Consider the following 9,062-nt stretch of genomic DNA (forward strand, 5'->3'; position numbering starts at 1 on the left):
TCTCACCACCTTCCTAAGGATATGTGATACTGTGAAGTCTAATGGTGTTCATCCTGACACCTATAGATTACTTTTGTTCCCCTTTTCACTCAAGGACAAAGCATCTAAATGGCTGGAATCTTTCCCGAAGGAGAGTTTAACAACCTGGAAAGATGTGGTAAACAAATTCTTGGCGAGATTCTACCTTCCTCAGAGAATTAACAGGTTGAGAGCTGAAGTACAAACCTTCAGGCAACAAGATGGTGAAACTCTCTATGAAGCATGGGAGAGGTTTAAGGACTTGACAAGAAGGTGCCCACCAGACATGATCAATGAATAGGTGCAGTTACATATTTTCTATGAGGGTCTTTCTTATGAATCAAAGAAGGCAAAAGACCACTCATCCGGGGGATCTCTGAACAAGAAGAAGACCATTGAAGAAGCCATAGATGTCATTGAGACTGTAGCTGAGAATGATTACTTCTATGCTTCTGAAAGGGGCAATACTAGAGGAGTGATGGAGCTGAACAATGTGGATGCACTGTTGGCTCAAAACAAGATGATCACCAAGCAGCTGGCTGACCTTACCAAGAAGATGGAAAGAAACCAAGTCGCAGCAGTCACCACCTCATCAGCAGCTCAAGAAGGAGTGATTGTAGAGGTAGAGGGTGATCAGGAACAAGCCAACTACATTGGGAACTCACCCAGGCAAACCCATGATCCATACTCCAAAACTTATAATCCTGGTTGGAGGAACGACCCGAACTTTAGGTGGGGAAATCAACAAGATCAAGGCCAAGATCAGAGACGTCACAACCCCAACAACAATGCAGCTCACTAACATTCCACACAGAGATCATATCAGCACCCACCTAACAATACCTCTCAACATCCATATCAAAACCAAAATGGCCCTTCTCATCCCTCCAATCTCAACTCACCATCATCCAAAGATAGACTCTCAAGGATTGAGACTCTACTTGAACGTATATGCAAAGAAGTACAAGACAGTAAAATGTTCCGAGAGGAAGTGCGATCCAATATGCAGAATCAAGATGCTGCCATCAAGAAACTTGAGACACAAATTGGCTACCTATTTAAGCGAATTCCCGGCCATAACCTTTGCAGCAACACTGATTCACACCCAAGGGAGGAGTGTCAGGCTATCACCCTCAGAAGTGGAAAGGAATTGAAGGAGACCTCCAAGAAACCACAAGAGAAGGACTCAAATGAAAAGGAAGAGGGACAAGTTGAAGTTCAAGTTCCCACTTCCAATTCACATCAAAAAGGAGAAGTGCAGAAGCCATACATTCCAAAAGTCCCATACCTTCAGTAATTGAAGAAAAAGGGGGATGACAGCCAATTCTCAAGATTTTTAGAAATCTTCAAAAACCTACAGATTAACATACCCTTTGCTGAAGCAATAGAGCAAATGCCACTCTATGCCAAGTTCTTGAAGGAATTGATGACCAAGAAGAGAAGCTGGAAGAACAACGAGACTGTGATACTAACCGAAAAATGTGGTGTCATCATTCAGCACAAACTACCCCAGAAATTGAAGGATCCTAGGAGCTTCCAGATTCCTTGTATTATAGGGAAAATCACAGTGGAAAAGGCCCTATGTGATTTAGGAGCCAGCATAAATCTGATGTCCGAAGCTATGATGAGAAAAATGAGGATTGAGGAGGCCAAACCAACAAAAATGGCCCTACAACTGGCAGACCGATCATTCAAGTTTTCTCACGGCATAGTAGAAGATTTGCTAGTGAAGGTAGGAGACTTAATCTTTCCAGCAAACTTTGTAGTGTTGGATATGAAGGAAGGAGCCAAGGCTTCTATCATCCTGGGAAGACCATTCTTAGCCACTGCTGGAGCTATCATTGATGTCCAAAAAGGTGAACTTACCCTGAGAATATACAATGAGAAGATGATATTCAATGTGTTCAAGGCCATGAGTTACCCACAAGAACCATTGAGAGAATGTATGAGGTTGGATTCACTGGAAGATGCAGTACAAGAGGCTGCAACAGCGGAGGTTTATGTTCAGGGCACACTAGAGGAGGAGAATGAAAGAAAAGAAGCACCCAAACTTGAACTCAAAGCACTACCGTCCACTCTCAAATATGCATATTTAGGAGAGAATGAAAGTTACCCAGTGATCATAAACTCAGCCCTCAGCCAAGAACAAGAGGAGGAACTACTCCAAGTATTACAAAAGCATAAGGATGCCATTGGATGGACCCTCGCTGACCTGAAGGGAATCAGTTCGGCCATATGCATGCATAAGATACTGCTAGAAGATGATGTCAAACCATCCATCCAATCCCAAAGGAGGCAAAATTAAGTCATGAAAGAAGTGGTACAGAAGGAAGTCATGAAGCTGTGGCAAGGAGGGGTGATCTACCCAATTTTGGATAGCCCATGGGTCAGCCCCGTCCAAGTGGTCCCCAAGAAAGGAGGAATCATTGTAGTACCCAATGAGAGGAACGAACTCATCCCTACAAGAACGGTCACAGGATGGAGGATATGCATTGACTACAGAAAACTCAATGAAGCTACAAGAAAATATCACTTCCCACTCCCCTTCATGGATCAGATGTTGGAAAGACTTGCAGGACATGCATATTACTGTTTTCTAGATGGTTACTTAGGATATAATCAAATAGTGGTTGATCCGAAAGACCAGGAGAAAACGTCATTTACTTGCCCATATGGAGTGTTTGCATACAGGCGCATGCCATTTGGGCTATGTAATGCTCCTGCAACGTTTCAACGCTGCATGCTTTCTATCTTCTCAGATATGATAGAAAAATTCATTGAAGGGGAAAAAGATGCCAAGAAACCAATTTGGTCTTGAATTGGAAAAAAATGTCACTTTATGATGACAGGAGGAATAGTCCTTGGCCATAAGGTTTCTAACCAAGGCATTGAGGTAGACAGAGCTAAGGTGGAACTCATTGAAAAATTACCCCCACCAAGTGATGTCAAGGCAATTAGGAGCTTTTTAGGGTATGTTGGCTTTTACAGAAGGTTTATTAAAGATTTTTCAAAGATAGCCAAGCCCTTAAGCAATCTCCTTGTATCTGATACACCATCTTTGATGAAAAGTACATGCTAGCATTCGAAAACTTAAAAAAGAGGCTGTCCTCTGCTCCTATCATTTCCCCACCAGATTGGAACTTACCATTTGAACTGATGTGCGATGCATCTAATTTTACAGTTGGGGCAGTGTTAGGACAGACGAAAGATAATTTGGTCCACGTGATATACTATGCCAGCAAGGTCCTCAATGACACTCAAAGAAACTATACCACTACTGAAAAGAAGCTGCTGGTAATAGTTTTTACATTTGACAAGTTTAGATCATACCTCATTGGTGCCAAAGTGATCGTTTTCACAGATCACACAGCACTTAAATATTTGTTTGCCAAGCAGGAATCAAAACCAAGACTGATAAGATGGATCTTGTTGTTGCAGGAATTCAATATTGAGATTAGAAACAAGAAAGGAGTGGAGAACAAGGTAGCCGATCACCTATCCAGAATCCGTCATGACAAAGGTGGAACACATGATGCAAGTGTGAATGAGCGCTTCCGAGATGAGCAGTTAATGACGGTTCACAAAGCACCCTGATTTGTAGACATTGCCAATTTCAAGGCAACTGGGGCTTTACCTCCAGAGATCAACAAACGTCAAAGAAAAAAACTGATGCCAGGGCATCTTGGCCAGTTTCACTGACCTTTTCTTTACTGTTTTTAGGTTAGTTTCATGCATTTCTTTAGAAAATAAGCTAGTTTTGGGTAGATATTCACCTATGCCTTGATTCAAGCATACATTGTGCATTTTACATAATTTCATGAGGATTTTGCATAAGTTTAGTGACAAATATTATGTTGCATTACTCATGACTTGGACTAGAGCTTTGATGCACTTTATTGCTTGATTTCAGGACCAAAAGGAAGCAAGAAAAGGGGAGGTAACTTGCAAGGTTAATGAGAAAAGTGATTGCCAATAACACTCTCAAAAAGCCATCAATGCCCACGTTAGAGAGTCAGGTTAACTAAGTTAACATGAACTCTAACGTGGAGAAGAGAAGTTGAGCCAACGTTAGTGACACTTAACATTGTCACTAACGTTGGCAATTACTCATAAGTGGCCACGTTAACCTAGTTAACGTGGCCTCTAACGTTAAGGGGGGAAGAGAAGCCAACTTTAGTGACACTCAACATTGTCACTAACGTTGGCCTATGATGCAAAGTACCACGTTAACTCCCACGTTAACTTGGTTAACGTGGGAACTAACGTAAAGGATGAAGAGTTGTCGACAACATTAGTGACACTCAACATTGTCACTAACGTTGAAGCAACCACACAACCCCCAAGAGTCACGTTAACTTCCACGTTAACTTGGTTAACGTGGAAGCTAACGATGAGGAATGAAGGATGAGCCAACGTTAGTGACACTCAACATTGTCACTAACGTTGGGATGGCTAAGGATGGCCACGTTAGAAGCCACGTTAACCTAGTTAACATGGACTCTAACGTGAGACCTAGGGGCACATTGGAACGTTAGTGACAATGTTGAATGTCATTAACGTTCTCGAAGGATGGCAAAGGCCACGTTAACCTAGTTAACGTGGGCTTTAACGTGAAGCAAGAAGGGGCACACTGGAACGTTAGTGACAATGTTGAGTGTCACTAACGTTCTCGAAGGTTAACAAGGCAACGTTAAAAGCCACGTTAACCTAGTTAACGTGGGTTTTAACTTGAGGAAAAGGGGTGCATTGGAACATTAGTGACAATGTTAAGTGTCACTAACATTCTCGAACTTATATTCTCACTAAATATTAACACCCCTAACGTCCTGAACTAAAGTCTCCGCCCACTTCGCACTTTCTCTCTGCAAGTAAAGCCAAGCCCAAATAAAGAAAGGAACTGCTTTAAAATCAAGATCCAAAGGCCCAAGACTTGAAGAATCACACTAGAAGCTGAGAAGAATAGTATATATAGGAGTAGCTTTGAATTAAGAAGAAGTTCTGGAGGCTGAAAAAAGAGAACTACTCTCTGTATTTTACTTTCTTTGCAAATTCTAGTTTTATGATGTATTCTCCATCTTTGTTTTCATTTTCAAAAGCTATGAACAACTAAACCCCTTTCATTGGGTTAGGGAGCTCTGTTGTAATTTGATGGATACTAATTTTCATTATTGTTCTTCTATCTTTCCTCTTGATTTTACTTGAAAGCTTTCGATCTTCATCCAATTGAGTAGCTATCTTGGAAGAGAAGCTATTCAAACTTGGATCTCTTTTGAACCTTGAAAGAGGAATGAAGAGATCAAGCTAGAAATGCTTTCTCATGCTGGACCAAATTGGGTTTGGATGGGTATGTGACTATAACCCTCTCAATACTTGATTTGGGAAATGCATGTGGTATAATCAGTGACCATACTTCATCTCTTCTCATGAGCAATTGACCAAGGAATTGGCTATTGATCAAGATTTGAGAGATTGAATTACAAGAAATTGTAATTCAATCACTTAAGATTGCCAAGGAGATCAATGAGTGCATTGATTAAGGAAGAGATGAAAATGAAATTGATCCGGAGAATGCAACATCTCCTAAGCCCAATGAACTCCCCATCTCTGATCTTACCCATTCTCTTTAATTTCTGCCATTTACTTTTATGAGCAAATCCCCCATTCCCATTTACAATTCTGCATTTTATTTTCAGTCATTTACTTCTAGTCCTTTAATTTTAGCATTTACTTTTCTGTTATTTACATTCCCGCCATTTTATTTTCTGCAACTCTCAACCCAAATTCTGGATTCGCTCAACTAGAACATTCTTCTAATTAAAGTTGCTTGATCAATCAATCCCTGTGGGATTCGACCTTACTCTATTGTGAGTTTTTACTTGACGACAAATTCGGTACACTTACCGAAGGGAGATTTGTTGAGAGACAAGTTTTCCGTGTATCAAAAACTCATCAATGATGCTAAATATTTTGTCTGGAATGAGCCATATCTCTTCAAGAAGTGTTCAGATGGAGTCCTGAGAAGATGTGTTTCAGAAGAAGAGGGACGAGAGGTCCTATGGAATTGCCACGGCTCATGCTATGGAGGCCATTTTGGAGGGGAAAGAACTACAACCAAGGTGTTACAAAGTAGATTTTTTTGGACCACCCTTTTCAAGGATGCCAAAGAACTAGTAAAGAACTACAATAAATGCCAAAGAGCTGGAAACTTACCCAAAAGAAATGGGATGCCACAGAATTTCATCTTAGAACTGGAACTGTTTGATGTGTGGGGAATCGATTTCATGGGACCATTCCCAACCTCATATTCAAACAAGTATATCTTGGTAGCAGTGGATTACGTTTCCAAGTGGGTAGAGGCTATTGCAACCCCAACAAATGATAACAAGGTAGTCATGAACTTCCTCAGAAAGAATATCTTTAGCCGGTTCGGAGTCCCACGAGCCCTCATCAGTGATGGAGGGAGCCATTTTTGTAACAGACCACTAGAAGCTCTTCTCCTACGATACGGGGTAAAACACAAGGTTGCCATGCCCTACCACCCCCAAATAAGTGGGCAAACCGAGATATCTAATAGAGAATTAAAAAGGATTCTGGAGAAGACTGTAGGAGCATCAAGAAAGGACTGGTCGAAGAAGCTAGATGATGCTCTTTGGGCATACAGAACGGCATTCAAAACACCAATCGGGATGTCCCTGATAAACCACTATTTTATGGTTTATCTTGTGCTTAATTGAGTGGTTTTTATCAACTCTTTACCCACTTATTCATACTATTTGCATGGTTTTACAATTCCTTCCCAGAATTTGTGCTATGATTGAAAACATGCTTCTTAGCCTTATATTTGCTAATATTAATCCTCTCTTATTACCATCAGATACCGTGATATGTGTGTTAAGTGATTTCAAGGATTACAGGACTGGAATGGCTTAGAGGATGGAAAGAAAACATGCAAAAGTGGAAGGAATACAAGAAGTTGAAGAAATTGCTAAGCTGTTCAGCCTGACCTCTTCACACTAAAACAATCATAACTTGAGCTATAGAGGTCCAAATGAGATGGTTCCAGCTGCGTTGGAAAGATAACGTCTGGGGCTTCGATTTGATATATAATAATATGCCATAGTTGCCCTGATGCTAGGCAACGCGAACGTGTGCTCCACGCAGATACGTCACAATGACAAAAATCAGCGTGGCAGATTTCTTCTCCGGCAATTTCTGGGCTATTTTCGACCCAGTTTATGGCCCAGAAAACACAGATTAGAGGCTATAAAGTGGGGAATCTATTCATTCATGATCATGCTTTCATAATTCATAATTCACTTTTCATAATTTAGATGTAGTTTTTAGAGAGAGAGGTTCTCTCCTCTCTCTTAGGTTTTAGGATTAGGATTTCTCTTAAAGGATTTAGGATTTCAACTACTTCTCAGGTTCAACGTTCCTTTTATTTATTTTCCCAATTTACTTTATGAACTTTTCTATGTTAGATTTGAATTTATGTTTAAACGTAATTTGATGTGTTTCAGATTTATGATTGCTTTATTCTATTTATGATGTCTTCAATTTAATTTAGAATTTTCCCTTTTGGATTTGGTTAAATAATTGGTGACGCTTGAGTTATCAAACTCGAGGTGTTGACTGAAAATTAGAATTCTTCAAGAATTCAAACAAGTTCCAATAACCCTAGCCTTTCCCAAGGAAAGACTAGGACTTGAGGATTCAAATTAATTCATCCACTTAACTTACCTTCACAGTTAGAGGTTAACAAAGTGGGAGAAAAATCCAATTCTCATCACAATTGATAAGGATAACTAGGATAGGTGATGTGTATTTTCGGAAAACGAATTCCAAACACACAAAACTCACCGGCAAGTGCACCGGGTCGTATCAAGTAATAATAACTCACGTGAGTGAGGTCGATCCCACAGGGATTGAAGGATTGAGCAATTTTAGTTTAGTGGTTGATTTAGTCAAGCGAATCAAGATTTGGTTGAGTGATTTGTGATTAACAGAATTTAAATTGCATGGAAAGTAAAGGGAATGGGTAAATTGCATGAAATTAAAGAGAACAGAAAATAAAGTGCTGAATCTTAAAGAACAAGAAATTAAATGGCAGAAACTTAGAACACAAGAAATGTAAATTGCAGAATCTTAAAGTGCAAGAAATGTAAATGGCTTGAATTGTAAAGGGAATTGGGAATTGGATTTGCAGAAATTAAACAAGGAAAAGAAAAATTCAACAAACAGGAATGTAAAAGATGGATTCAATTAAACCGGATCTTAAATGAAAATGAGAATAAGCTTGGTGTGACAACGAAACAAGGAAATTGAAATTGAAAGCTATAGATCTCAGGACTCAAGAGACTAGATAGCCAAGTCTAGATCTCACTGCCTTCCTAGATCCAGCAAGAACAATTGCAAAGGAAATAAAGAAATGTAAATTGCAGAAGAGTAGAAGCCGAAGCAGTTAACAGAAATGGAAATTCAATTATGCAGAAAATTAAACGAGATCTCAAGGTGAGATTGAAACAGAAGTTCTTCAATTCTCCACCCAAGATCCGAAACAAGAAAAGTAAAAAGTGCTCAAACAATAACAAGGAAGACGAGAGATCAATTCTCCTCCCTAATTCTCTTGAATTCTAAAAACAACAATGCAAAAATGTCAAGGTGCTCTCCACTGTAAGTGTTCTGAAAATTTTCTCCGGAAAAGCTCTCCTAAAACTTAAATCCTAAGCTATTTATACACTTTCTTCAAATGGTCTTCAAGCCTTGATTTGGGCCTTTGCTCTTGATGGAATTGGGTTGATAAAGGCCTTGGTTGATTGCTCTTGGAGTTGGAGAAAGATCCATTGTGAACCGGATTGAGAATCATAAAAGTTTGAGTAAAAGTTTGAGGCAAACTTTTACTCAAACTTTTTATACCAGATGGCTTCACTTGCTGCTACCAACGTTTGGGCTAAAGTTTGAGGTCAAACTTTTGCTCAAACGTTGGCCCCCTTGTGTATATGTATGGCGCCAACGTTTGCCAAAAAGCTTGAGGCAAACGTTGG

The 9,062-nt window shown here is 39.8% G+C and overlaps 1 non-coding gene across 1 annotated transcript; it reads right to left on the reverse strand.

Moving 5' to 3' along the window:
- Positions 1-202: 202 nt before the first annotated feature.
- Positions 203-306, reverse strand: LOC148548050 (small nucleolar RNA R71). The gene has a single exon (XR_015897949.1). It is a non-coding gene; the product is annotated as a small nucleolar RNA R71 (small nucleolar RNA).
- Between the last annotated feature and the right edge of the window lie 8,756 nt (positions 307-9,062).

The sequence above is a fragment of the Arachis ipaensis genome, chromosome B8, assembly GCF_059453495.1.
Source record: "Arachis ipaensis isolate K30076 ecotype BB chromosome B8, ASM5945349v1, whole genome shotgun sequence".
NCBI lineage: Eukaryota > Viridiplantae > Streptophyta > Magnoliopsida > Fabales > Fabaceae > Arachis > Arachis ipaensis.